Here is a 14,592-nt window from a genome sequence, read left to right as displayed (position 1 = left end):
CGGCTATAAACATGATTGTTTTAAATATTAAATGAAATTATAACTTTCAGAAAAAAAAAAATTGCTGATTTTTTTTATCGCGATAAAAATGACCATTTTTTTTACATTATCTTAATTTTTTAAATAAATTCATGTAAATGATTAGGTTAAATCGAAGTTACTCAAAGATCGTCGTAAGGAAAGTCAAAAGGAAAGATGGTACATTTCAATTTAATTTATGATTATCCGGTACTACGAAATTTTCGCGATTCACGAAATTCTTCCGTGTGTTTCTACAGGTTGGGGAAAAAGGATCCCTTTAAAACGGTTTAGGATCAAGAAACTCGATAGAGTTTCGCGCCAAGTACATGTATAAGCTCCCGTTCTGGTTTATAAAAGTTACCAACCAAGAGGAGAATTTTCTGTATTTTGTCTATGATAATTGATCTCTGTCGTTCTTTGACTATGTATTTAGAGAAGGTTATTTATATGCGATAAACCGAACTTTGTACGTGGACTTTTCTCCACCCTGTATAAGTTGGGCCTTACAGGCGTTATGCCGGTGACGTTATCGACTGGACATCGGCGATAGGCAGGGGTCTTTCGTTAGTTTTGGGGCCGGTTTCGCAGGCCCTTCGGTCCCCGCTCGATTCCTTTTTTTTTCGCGAGCGGGCGCGAGGGAGGGGACCGGTCGGATCGGACCCCGGATCGGGCCCCGCGATTTGGGGAGCGAGACCCGCCGAGGGGCCCGGGCCCTCGGGTTTCGGTAGCCCGCGGCCATTGGCGCGAGCAAAGCATTCGGCGAGGCGTCGTTTCTTGTCTATGTGGATTGCCGGGCCCATTCGAGTGGGCCTTAGGGCCCCGGATCAAAGGACGCGAGGACACGTCGAAGATCTCGAAGGTCTCGGGCGCACGTCTTGCGCAGCGAGGTCGTCAGACCGTGGATAAATGTACGTTTGCTCGTGCAATTTCGTTGTGCGGCCCCTGCCCCCCCGTCGACCATGTCGGGCCCCGCACTGGGAGGACGGCATATTAGAATCTCGAGATGGAAGAAGGCCCAGCAAGGTCCTTTCTCTTGTCTCCTCGTGCGAAAATTGGCGAGCCTAAACAAGGAAACACGAAAAACGTGAAAAATGGGGGGAGCAAGTGGGTCCAATGGCTTCACCGTCCCGCGATATCGGGGCCCAATGGGCGAGCGACTCGGTATTCCGGATTTCGAATCCGAGACAATAAGTTCCGCCCGAGTCTGGTCGAAGGATGCCCATCCGGGAGGGAAGGAAATCCCCCGGCTCGATCTCGGGGGCCCGACCGGGCCCATCGGGCCCTACGCCGCTGGTCGCGGCGGCGCACGAAAAAGAGTTGCCATCAGCGAACACTTTCCAACCGAGTTCCACGACCGCGTTTCGGGACAACAGCACGGCGGTACCGCTGGCGTCCTTGGTCCGTGTCAGTGGCATAGACCATACAGGGCCCGTTCAAGGTCGAGCCGAGCCCGCCCGACGGGGTCCGGAGCCGGCCGAGTCCGCCCGACCGAGCGGGCCCCGGACGAGGGGCCGGCGGGCACTGCCCCTCCCCCACCTCCGCCGCCGCCGCCGCCGCCGCCGCCGCTCCGGCCGCCCCCNCCCTCCCCTCCCCTCCCCATCCCATCCCATCGGCCACTGCCTGCCCGACGCCCCCTCCTGTCATCCTATACCCGTGGGCCCGCCGAGCTATTTCGCTTCTTCTTAACGCACATTAATACCGCGTTATGTACACATTGTACCGACCGCTCTTTCGCGGTTTTCGCTCCGCGCGATTTTTGCCGCGACGGGCTGCGGTCGCGTTTCGATTTCTGCCTCGCTGCCCAGGAACGGACGCTCCGCCGCGGCGGGTCCAGGAAGGGGCCCTCCCCTCGACCCGGCTTTCGGAGCTCAACGGGCCCCGACCGGGTGGTCGCCTCCGCTCATCTCGGAATTTCGTTAGACCGCGGATCGAGTGGGCCTGGCGACGGGACGGGGTGAGGCCCGAACCCCCAACGCGACAAGGCCCACTTGCCAGGCCCCATTTTTCACTTGAAACCCCTTAAGTCAGCGTCAGCTCGAAAGGGAAAAGTCACGAAAAGTACAGATGAAACTTTTCTACGTTTGTTATTATCGTTTACATTTAGTTTACTTTGTTAGTATTGGGCCCATTTGCGTATACGTCTGAGTATCGACATTTCTAGGGAGATGGAAATAAAGGAAGGAGTGTAACTTTTACGCTTTCGATTTTTACCGATACCGCGTGTCGAGCGACTTTTCGAATTTCTGACTTTTTTCAATTGGGCCCACCAAGGCAGCCCACTTCTAACGAGTCGTGCGCACGTCGGGCCCGACATTGTTCCGCGGGTTTCAGGCCAATTACGCGGCCCCCGTTAAGTTTTAAGCCCTGCATAAATTTCGGATCAACCGATCGGGCCCCGGGCCTGGCGGAGTTTAACCGCAACCGAGAGGCAAGTCTGCGAGTGGGCCCTAAACAGGCCCCGAGAGGTACGCTTACGCGTTACTTGGGGATGACAAAGGACGCGTCGAAGCCGCGAGGCTGATTTACGGGCCGCTTATGCGTGCGTGCGCATAAAAGAGGCTCAGTTTTGCTGCACGCATCCGGGCATGCGCTGCGCCGTGCGCGACCGAAGGAGACGAACAGGTGCCGGATCGCGACACGATTATTCTCGAGTTTGGCGGTGGCGGAAGATTTTTCAAAGGAATCCTCGAGCCACGATGGAGACGATACGGCTTTCTGCTGACGTATGGACGAACGAATAGAGATGTCCCCGACGAATATCAGCGACGTCTCTTTAGGGTCTCCAGAGCGAGCAATGAGCGAGCAATGACGAAAGAAATACCGTGAGCACCGGCGAATTATCACGACTGACTACACTGAGAAAAAGAAAATCATGGAAGCAAAGGGATATTCCTTTGAATGATACCAAGGAAATGTTTCGTTAATTCATGGGATAATTATCTGACCTAAATAAACTTGAACAAATTATCGTAATACCGAAGATACGATGCATCCAATTTATTCCAGTTAATTTGAGTTAAGTAATTATTCTTCGTATTAGGAAAAGATTCCTTTGGTACTGTTCAAAGAAATGTTTATCTGGTTCAATGAATCGTTTTCTAGGCGTACGCATCGCGAAATACTCCCTCGAATTATTCATTAATTGCCCCCGCAATTGTATTTAAATTTGAGTTCATCGCAACGGGTCGCACGACCTTCGACCGTCGAGATGCGTTATGCGGATAATGTTGCATAACGGCGCTCGACCGGGCGATAATGTTTATTTATAGTTATCAGTTTTGTCGGAAATTACTTGATGCACGTCGCGAGCGCGAAATCGGAGCGACGCGTCATGGGAGCGGATAATCGTTTGGTGCTAATTGCACCAATTGTTGAGCTCCGGCTGCTACTTTGAGTGGGCCCGATTGGGTCTGCTGGGATCGCGAATGACGTAACTTCGATCTTCGATCTGCTCGATCTGGTCGATCTCGATGGTTCAAGGACCCCGATCGTATCAGGCCCGGCGCGATCAAAGCGGACAATGCGCGGTTTCCGAGCTCGCGATATAGCGGGATTAGAGCGAATTGGGCTTTAGAATCAGGATTTGATTTACTCTCGCTGAAAGTCGATCCAGTGACTCCACGGGGTCAAGTTCGGGCCTTTATACGACGAATATGGGCGAGGGAGATGACGGAGCGCCGAACGATTCGCGGATATCGGAATGTCGCTCCGATTACCACTTTGATCGGCTCGACTCAGGACCTGATTAAGGGGGTTGACTCGCGGGCCCATTATGTAGATCGATTTGCCGTGACTCGGGATAACTCTCTGGAAACGAATGTCACGGTGGCTGGGCCTTGAAATTTGACTCACTTTCGCCAGGCCTGGAATCTAACGATTCCGCCGCTGCGGAATGACTCGATGGATCTCGGCGACAATGGACGCCGTTAGAATTGACTCACTTTTAAATCAGACCAATTTGACCAATTTAACCGATTTCCCGTGACTCGTGGAAGTCATACCATGGGTGGACTCCTTTGTATCGAAATCCGGCGTAGGACTTCGGGCTCGAGCGGCCTGTAAAGTCCCTTTTTAGAGGCAAAATGCGATCCTGTCGATGAGTGGATTGATTCGGAGCAGAGAGGAGTGACATCTCTCGGGGTCCGTTTGGGGCCTCCACCGGATGGGTTCGGGTTTTTATTGGGCCCCCAAGACGGAGGCCGTGTTCGCGCGTCCAAACTCGGACGCCGATCGCGCCGATATCGCGCGGGGCCTTAAGGCCCTTTCGAATTCCCGAGGGGAAATAAATTGACCGGCGAGCGTGCCGGCGCCTTAATTGCTATAATTGCCGCAATTGCAGCAATTGTCGCGTCCGCGGTGACAGGAAGCCGAGGCATTCGGGACTCAAGGCCCGCTGAAATTGCCGGCCCTTTTCTTCGGGGGGAAACTGGCTTAATGAATGTCAAGAGTGCTCTCCATGGAGTTAATAATTCATATACAAATATGTTGGAGGTCGCAAACGTCTTCCCGTCAATATGGCGCCGGCGTAATGCACGTATGGAGGCATTCCGTTCTGAAAAAAAAGTTGAGCAAAAAATTCGCAAAAATTCCGCAAGCTCGCCTCCACCTACCTCCGAGCAGCCTTGAATTTCCACCGCGGTAGGTACTTTGTGCTCGTTACGCTTTTCCTCTGACGAGGGCCCGGGCATAATTTCCCCATTAATTAGGAAACGGGAGAATCGACCGCCAGGCGAGTTAATACGTCCAAGGCCTCGAAAAGGTGATAATTTCATCGCAAACAGTCGTCCTTGCCCCGAAGAGCGCCGTTACTCCCGCGTTGATGAACCGCCATTTTTCCCTCTCGGTGCTGTGCCTTCGTTATGATTTTCACTGCTTTTCCCTCCTTTAGCTCGCAGCCGACCGGTAGTCGTGGAGGAGTCTCAGAATCCGCTACGGAATCGACCGCCAGGTGAATTAATACATTTGAGGCCTCGAAAAGGTGATCATTTCGCCGCAAACAGTCGTCCTTGCCCCGAAGAGTGTCGTTACTCCCGCAATTATGAACCGCAATTTTTCCCTCTCGATGTTTCGCCTTCTTTCCTGCCTTTCCTCCTTCCGTTCCCTTCAGCCGGATGAAAGTCGCGGAGACGTTGCGAACTCGACCGCCAGATCAATCAATTCAAGGACTCGAAAAGGCGATAATTGCTCCTAAGGACGCCGTTACTCCCGTGTTGATGAACCGCCATCTATTCCTCTCGGTGCTTTGCTTTCGTTACGATTTTCCCTCATTTTCCCACCTTTCGCTAGTAGCCGGCCGATAACCGCGGAGGAATCGCAGAATTCGCAGCGGAATCGACCACCAGGTGAATTAATATACGTTCAAGGACTCGAAAAGGCGATAATTGCTCCTAAGGACGCCGTTAACCCCGCGTTGATGAACCGTCATTTTTTTTTCCCAATGTTTTACCTTCCTTCTTGCTTTTCCTAAATTCGCCCCCATCAGCCGGATGAAAGTTGCGGAGACGTTGCGAAATCGACCGCCAGATGTATTAATATACGTTCAAGGACCGAAAAGGCGATAATTGCTCCTAAGGACGCCGTTAACCCCGCGTTGATGAACTGCCATTTTTCTTTCCCGATGTTTTGCCTTCGTTATGACTTTCCTCTCTTTCGCTCGTAGCTGGCCGAAAGTCGCGGAGAGGCCGCGGAATCCGCCGCGGCCACGGCCTCGACTCGCGTCTACAACGCGGACTGGCATTAATATTAATGGGATTTAGCGAATTAATAAGTGCGCTTTTTAAGATTCGTGTGAACATGACCTCGCGGAGCGTGCCGCTACCCGGCGCTCGTGCGGACGGGTCGCGGATTACGCGCGGCGGAATCGTCCGCGGGAAAAACTCGGATCGACGGGCTCGGACTGGAGGTAGCGGTACACCCGGCGCGGAACCGACGCGCGGGGAGTCATCGCGGCGGGTGCCATCGGAGTTCCATGGGATTCCTTACGCGGAACCGCAGGGAGTCCGCTTTAATTTCCACGTAACGACGGGCATGATGTACGCGATGCACCGCGTGTACGAGATGCGTGCGGTCTGCGTGCCCGTGGAAAAGTGCACGTGGCGTCGAGTGATTGAATTTAAACAACGCCGGCGGAAATTCGCGCAATGCCGAGTTCCCCTCTTAAGCGAAAACCATTCCTTAAGACTTTTTTTTTATTCCCGCCAGTTTATCAAAATTAATATCAAGCGCCCTCGGTTTCAATGAGACAGGTAGCTTGCGATCTTACCAACTCGCTTGGAAAAACTTCCCCCGATTACGTTAAATCAATTTGTATAAATAAATTCACTGGCGCTTTCCGTAACATTAAGCCTTAATCGAGCGTCACGGAGCGTCACCAAGCGTCACGAACCATCACGGAACGTCGCGTCATAACTCACGATAATTAATTTTCTTAAATTATCATAACGTTGCGACAAGTTGCCCGAATGTGAAACGATCCCCAAATGAACGAGAGGAACCGAATGCGATTTAACCTATCGGTATTGTCCGATGATCCAAATTTGTTTACACGGAGGAAATAAACGGAGGAAAGTTAATTTTCAAATTGCACAGGTCTCTCGGTAGCCCGAACGAGATACGTTCCCCAGAATGAATGAAACGAGCCCAATGCGATTTAACCGATCGGTCTTGTTCGACGAACTAAATTCTTTTTCCTCACGGAAGGAGTAAAAGGGGGAGAGTTCATTTTCACTTTTCGAACTGGACACGTTTTTCTGGGTCCTGTCTAGAAAAGGAGCGACTTGGGTCCGACGAGTCGTCTTGAAGATTTCGGACATTTCGAGGTCCTCTTAGAGCGCACAGCGTACGAGGCCCCCGGGAGTCCCTCGGCGTGCAAGGTCCTTGCAGAGTTTCTCGACGCGCAACCTCACTCGGAACCCATGGGATCCTGCATACGCAATCGGATTATAATCCTCGTAAGCCGAGTCGCCGGTTTTGGTCGCGGCGAGTCGCGCGCGGAAGTGCCGAGCCGCGCGTTGAATGATTCAGCGGGTGCGATTCCGCGCGTTCCCGCGCACTCTCCCTAATGGTATTGTAAACGAGCCGTTACCCCGAGGTTACAAGTGTTCGCGCGAGTTGTCGACCCCGCCGATCCACCGAACGCGTAGAATCGCGATAATTCACCGGAGGAAGGGGGAAGGAAGAAGTGGCGTTTTTATCGCGCGAGCTCGACGGGCATATCGTCTCAAGGAGCCAGGAACCAGAAGCCGAGGATTGATCGTCCTTCATACGGTTTTCGACGGTTACGCCGCCGCTCGTAAACCTGAGATTGCGTAATCCGTTAGCCAATCTCGAGCCGCAAAAGGGCGGTTCGTCATTCCGCTCGAAATCGCGTCCCCTGCGAGGTTTATCGCGAGATTATATCCCGGAGATATGGAACGGTCTCTCGATTGACATCAGTCTATAAAGACGAGCAACGAATTCTGAATATGAGCTTGGATTTTTCCTTGCACATCCAGTTAGATCGGTAGCGTTACTTACGATATAGCTTAAGGGGTTACACCACTCTGACCTACCCCACCCAAACATTACGGTTTTTCAAGAAGTTTTTTTTAAGAATTAAAACGTTTTTATCCAAATTAAAGTACAGTACGGTATTATACTACTATTAAACAACAAAATATTTTGTTTGTATTTTTTTATTTACAAAAATGGCGGCTGGAAAGGCGATTTACCGAAGCGCTGCGAAAATCCATTATCGTGCGGTGGGCACGATAACTCGGTCCAGGTTTAAGCTAGATCAATGAACGAAAAAGAATTAGTTTCTGTAGCCCAAAAGCTAGCGAAATACGTAACCGTTTTCAAAAATATGCATTTTTCACAAAATGGCATCGATTTGAAAGGAAAGATACGTATTTTGCCCTGAATTTTGTTAATTAATGTTGCATAAAAAACGCGAATATCAATACATTGAGAAACCCATACGTATTTCGCTAGATAAACGTATCACGAATAAAATAAAAAAGAATCAAGACAATTGATAGAAAATTGGCGGAGCTAGAGTGCCCACCGATTTTTAAAATGTAGTTTAAAAAAAAAACGCGTAAAATAAACGCGTAAAAATTTTTTTGATTTTTAGAAAATTTCAAAGTGGTATAACCCCTCAAGTTAGATAAGGATAGCCATATGGACGTAGTTACGTTATTTCGCGTTTAACCCCTTGCCTTCCGATTTAAATTCCAATAGCGCGTGCCATAAACAACAAAAATGTCGGTCATACATCGGGCATACATACATCGGGCCATTTCACGGTTTGGCTGAACGTTCAGTCTCACGCGTCTCTCATACGTTTTGTTTACGTTTGGCCCGATTGACATACCACGTCTCTCACACGTTTTGTTCACGTTTGGCCCAATTGATATGCCACGTCTCTCACGCGATATTGTAAGTGAAGGGATTAATAACAGCGCCTTTAACGCGACGCCGTGTAAAACGTGACGTCGAGTCGACGTACTCGTAATTCATGCTGTACAATATAAATCTATCCATCTGCATTCAGTACTAGGATTCGGAGTAAATACTCGACTCCCGTTTTCGCAACCTGTCTTTCCAGACCTGTCATTTCTATATCCTTCCATCTCGTTTCTCACTTTCTGCGTGCGTTTCCGTTATTGTACTTTATATATCCCCTGCCTCGCCCATGTGGAGTGTCACGTTCTCGGGCTACCTACAATATCTCGTAAATCCGAATGAATAAAATTCAATGAAATAACTAATGCAAAGGGTATTTCAAGTCATTGCGATAATATCTGAGAAATTTCAACGAATATAATTCAATACGAAGAATAATACAAAGAGTACTTCAAGTCGTCGCAATACCTGATATAAATGTAAATGAATAAAATTGAATAAAAACGATACAGCAAAGAGGAGTTCAACTTATTGAGATAATTGCGGGAGGTTTAACTTCAGCCGTGGGCGAGGAAGAGGATAGAAGGAGAAGCAGATCGAAAGGGTTGCATCTTGTCTCGTCGCGGTTAAGATGGCGGCGAGGACGGCGCCTCTGGTGGAGGAGCGAGGAGCGGGAAGTAGGCCAGGGGGTAGGAACAAAGGGTCCGGGTCCTCACCCTTTGACGCGGCGCCGCAAAGCGCGAAGGCGACCGCGCCGGGCCTCCGGCTTTACGGTGCCCGCGGCCGTTCCGCGGCGGCCGTCTCGCGGCCGTCTCACGGCCTCGCCTCGGCTCGCGCGCCATGTGGCAAAGGGGCCATAACTAAATCCCTCCGCGGTTCAGACTCTCCAAGGCCTCGGCGCGCTCGGCTCGTCTGCCACACATTTATTACGAGAGGAGCCCACGTGCATCACCGTCCGTGGATAATCGATTCGATCGTAAAATACGCTTCTTAGGGCTCCTTACCGTCCGATCGCGCGGCTGGTCCTTCTAAGCGTCGCTGGTCCCACTTTCCGTCTCGCTCTCGCTCCCTGCTGGTCGCCGCGCTCCGTCTCTCTCGCCGAGAGCGCCGCCCCAATCCCGGAACTCGCGTTTCGGTTCCCGGTCGCTCTACACCCCGATATACGGCGATATATATCCGGAGGTTCCAACGCGACGAAGGACGGCTCCTCCCCCGATGATCCGGGGATATAGCGCGAGTGGATGATATTCTGGAGTTGGACTTATCGTTAGAGGAGATTCTTTCTCGTCGACGACCAGGGACGACGGTTACTTCTATTCCCCTCTCTCTCGCGCACCCTCCTGGTCGCCGCGCTCCGTCTTTCTCGTCGAGAGCGCCGCCCCAATCACGGAACTAGCGTTCTTGGTTCCCAGTCGCTCTACATCCCGATATACGGCGATATATGTCCGAAGGTTCTAACGCGACGGAGGATGGCTCTTCCTCCACAGTTCCGGGAATATAGCGCGGGTGGATGATGCCCTGGGGTTGAATTTATCGTTGAAGGCGGTTCTTTCTCGCCGGGGACAAGGGTTGGCGGTGACTTCTATTCCCCTCTCTCTCGCGTACGCTTCTGGTCACTGCGCTCCGTCTTTCTCTCTCGAGGTTTCGATGCGAATCCGAGGATCTAGAGATCTAGCCTAGACGAAAGATGTCTGGCGGCTACATTTACGCGAAGTCTTTTGTTTCACTCCCCAGGGAACCATATATCCTGATATACGGTCTTCCGAAGGTTCTAACGTGACGGAGGCGATCCGGGGATGCAGCCTAGGCGGAAGATGTCCCGGAGTTATATTTAGATGTGGTCCTCTGGCTCACTCCTGGCGACTCGGGATAGCCAGGACTTCCTTGCCTTCTTTCTCCCTTTTTCTCTCGATATAGCCTCCCTCCATCTCCTGCTTTCTCTCTCTTGCTCGCTACATCCTTGCGCGGTCTCTCTCCCTTCCACGGCGATGCGGCGCGTCGCGGCGCACCGGCTCTCCGATATCGGCGCCGATCACGGGCCGCCCTAGACGGGACCTAGCGTCTCGGTTCGGCTCGTCTCGGCTCGGCTCGTCTCTGCTCATCTCGTCTCTGCTCATCTCCCGGTCTCGCGACCTCCCCTCTGTCCACGCCTCTCCGCGCCACCGTTCCCACGAGCGCGTCGCCTCTCCTCCGGTTCCGTTGCCGATGTCGATTAATGCCGCGCGCCTAATTAGCCCGCCGATCCTTACGCGACCGGTTGCGTAAGGGATCGGCGCCTCCGCTTCCTCCTTTTTGCTCATCCCTTCTCTGAGAGGGTCTCCTCTCTCGAGAAAAATTATTCCTCGCTAAATCGATGCCGATATCGCGTTGTACCCTGAGAAAAATATTCATCGAACCAATGAAATTTTGAATAGTATCTAAGACATATTTCGTTGATTCAAAGAATAATTATTTCACCGGAGAGAAAATTAGAGTAGCCAGGCCCCCTATTTCGTAACTATTGCGCGGTGCTGCCCTCGCGATAGCTGAGGCATCAAAAGGAGCGATACGTCGGTAAACGTAGAGTCCAGTCTGGTTTTGTTGAGCTAGCGCAGAGCCGAGAAGCAGTTACCTACTGACATTTTCCGACAGAAAGTCGTTACACACTAGATACAATCATACTCTAAAATACCGATTAGCACTGTAATTGAACGCAGATGCGGAGCGTTGGGCATGGCGGTGTCACGTACGGAATCTACGTGCAGCGAATTTGTGTGAGTGCGATCGCTCCTAGAAATATTCGAAATATTCGAAATATTCTCAACCAGCCAAGCGCCAAGCTACGATTCGAAGCGTGAGCATGCATGTATTCGACCCTCGCGCTCATAGCGAGCATGCGTGAGAGTCGAATGCTGCGAAAATCTCCCGACGCTTACCTAGTCGCGGATGTAAGCCAAGCCATGTCGCGTTTGATTTTACTTTTCCTTAGATAAGAATAAACAGATATTTCTTTTAGCATTTCATTTGGATGCATCTGTTGACAGTAGAGCAAATTTATTTTACCAATAGTTAAACAAATTATGAAGTATTAATAAAAAAACATCGTTTATAATATCAACTTCATGCCGTGACGTGCTGTGAGGTTCCGTAACGTACCGTGGGGTGCTGTAACGTTCCGTGGGGTGGTGAACGTGCCGTGACGTGCCGTGACGTGCCTTTGAGACGACGGGATCACCATTGGTGTTGCCTCAAAGGCACGTCACGGCACGTCGCGGCACGCTACGACACGTCATGGCACGTTACACCACCCCACTGAACGTTACAGCACCCCACGGTACTTTAGGGAACGTCACGGCACGTCATGGCACGTCACGGCACATCACGGCACGTTATGATACGCCACGGCCCGTTACGGCACGCCACGGCACGTCATGGCACACCATGGCACGTTACTGCACGTTACGACACGTCATGGCACACCACGACACGTCACGGCACGCTATGCCACGCCACGGAATGTTACAGCACCCCACTGTACGTTATGGCACGTCACGGCACGTCACGGCACGTCACGGCACGTTACGGCACGTTGTGGCACGTTACGGCACGTTACGGCACGTCACGGCACGTTACGGCACGTTACGGCACGCCACGGCTCGGCTCGGCGGGCTCTGCTCCTTGGGCGATCGAAATTCCGGGCTGTTCCCGCAGCTAGTACGCCGCGCGGCCGGAGAGGGCAGTAGGTCCGCGAGATAACCATCGATGGATGGCAGTGTACACTGCGCGCGTCGGGAGCGATTTTCGATCAAGCAACTCCTTCCTAGTTAAAAATGCATGCAAATTATGTCGTTGAATTTTTTTTTTTATACGGAAGTGATCAGTTATCAAATATCGTTTCCATATAAACACACGACATTTTTTCTTTAAATCGAGCCCTTGTTGAACGCGATCCATTGATAAATACGCTCGAAATCGTTGTCCTCGTGAGGCCCTGCAAAATCGACAGAGTGGTGAGCTTCTGCCTAAATCTACTGTTCTCCAATTTTATAGGAAAAATGTCACTTTCCAACGAATTGTACGATGGTAACTTTGATCGATGTCTTGGGTTTGTTACGGGGGGTTTTTCGAAAAATAATAAGGATCGATATAGTTTTTGTTTTAAATCGTAAAATCCGAAAGCCCGATAAACATTGGGAATTTCAATTAAAGAACATTAACCTGGGCAGATATACAATCTGAAAAATAAAGTATCCTTTTTTTAGCGTCGGTTGTTAGAGAGGTTAGATCATCGGCGCTGAGGGGTTATTCACCCTGTTGAAAATATTCATATACATTTAGTACATCAGGTTGCAATAAAATTATAAATTTGATGTCTTATTAGTGAATTAGTATACATTTATTATACAATTCTAAGTTCATTCATGATTTTATAACATCGTGTTGTAATTTTGTGAAAATGTCTAGAAAAATTATAAATTTGATATTTGAAAGTCATTTAATACGTGTTGTTTGCATATTTTTTAGATGAGTTTTTAATTTTATGATCGTTTGCATATGTTTATTTTTAAACAAAAATTTAATGGAAAGATGACAAGCTACTCTATTAATTTGCTACTGAGCTAAATTAATTTGGGCAGATAATATGCCAAAAGGATACTAACATCTCAATTCTTCGTGAAAAATGAAGTTAAAAGTTGAAAAAAAATAGTAAACGGTGACAAGATTTGAACACACGCCCCAGCAAGTACACAGTTGTTGTTCTAACTACTGTACCATCCTAGGTTAATGAATGCCATTTACTTTTAAGATACGTATGGTTCATATTGGATATCTATGAATTGAAAATGTTGACAATTCAAGCTATAAGGCCCGTTCGAACGAATGCTCGGACACGAGTCTTGTTATTTTGGCCTTAGATTAATATGTTTAAAGCTCATTAAAATTCCCAAACCGTTTGAAGTGACCTCCCCGGTGCTGTTGTCTTAATATATTGTGCTATTATTGACATGTTATAAATGGAATTATAGTCTATTTAGAGTATTAGTTACGGAATTTTCTTTTTACAAATATATTTTATTTCTGTAGGCGCCGTGGCGGTCTTGCTGCATCCCTAAATTAACGCTTCAAACTCTTAATACAATTCAAAGATGAGGCTACGGTTCGGTACTTCAGGTACTTGGTATAACTGGCAGATGGCGACGTATCACTTGTCTAATTCGATGCCTCAAGTAACCGGTTTGAAGCAGAGATGGCGCTTTAACCTTCGTCCTATTTTTTAAACGGTGCCTCGGGTACCAGAGGCATCCGCAGGAATAACGGCGCTCGTGTCGCAAAAATTTTATAGCTGTGTCCCCTTGAGCCTGGCTACTCTCATCTTCTCTCTGATTTCACTCAAATGAAAAGTTGTAGTAATTGCGAAGAAATGATGCATCCGATTTATTCGAGTTTATTCGAGTCAAATAATTCCTTGGATTATCAAAATATTTCTTTGGTACTACTCAAAGAAATCTTCCTCTGGGTCCATGACATTTTTTTTTCCCAGTGTTTCAATACGTAGTTGAGAATTTTTCTATTAATCGGAATCACGTCTCGGGTTATAGGATTAATCTCCCGTTCTTCCTTATGAATAATAAATTCTCCTTAAATCGGGACCTGATATTAGGTCGCAATATTAATCCCTTCCTTTTTTCTAAGAGAATTATTTTTCTTTAAATCGGGATATCAAGTTGCGGTATTAATTCCTCTCTTCTTAGTAGTGGAGACAAATTTCTCTCTGAATCGAGATCGGATGACAAATCGAAGTCCTTCTCTTTTTTTTTTAGGGGAGAAAAAATTCTCGATGTCAAGTCGAAGCACTGATATTTTTCCTCGAGGGAACAAAATTTCTCCGCAAATCGGCGGCGGTTATCGTAACCGATAACCTCGAGAAGAGAGGAATTCCTTCGCTGGAAGATCCTGGGACTCCCTCTCGGCAAAACTCCTGAAGGAATCCGACCGGTCGCGTTCCCGCGACATTGTGTCGGTGACGACCGCGCCGCGGTGCGTGCCGGTTCTTTTTCTTTTTTTTTTTTTCTTCCGCGGCGGAATTATGCGGCGCTTCGCTCCGCTCAATTAGACGACCGCGACGCGGAGGATCCGCGCGATTAACGAGCGGCGCCGGCCGAGTCGCCGCGGAAAACTTCCGACGTAGGCCGTCGAGATCTCCAC

The 14,592-nt window shown here is 49.4% G+C and overlaps 1 protein-coding gene across 1 annotated transcript in view; it reads left to right on the top strand.

Moving 5' to 3' along the window:
- LOC105697177 overlaps positions 1-14,592 on the top strand; it is a 79,382-nt gene that overhangs the window by 21,876 nt on the left and 42,914 nt on the right. The gene's annotated exons all lie outside the window — the stretch shown is intronic.

The sequence above is a fragment of the Orussus abietinus genome, unplaced genomic scaffold, assembly GCF_000612105.2.
Source record: "Orussus abietinus isolate OABI.00-Male unplaced genomic scaffold, Oabi_2.0 scaffold295, whole genome shotgun sequence".
In the NCBI taxonomy this organism is placed as follows: Eukaryota; Metazoa; Arthropoda; class Insecta; order Hymenoptera; family Orussidae; genus Orussus; species Orussus abietinus.
The sequence above is the reverse complement of the archived record's forward strand: the minus strand, read 5'-3'. Positions and strand labels throughout refer to the sequence as shown.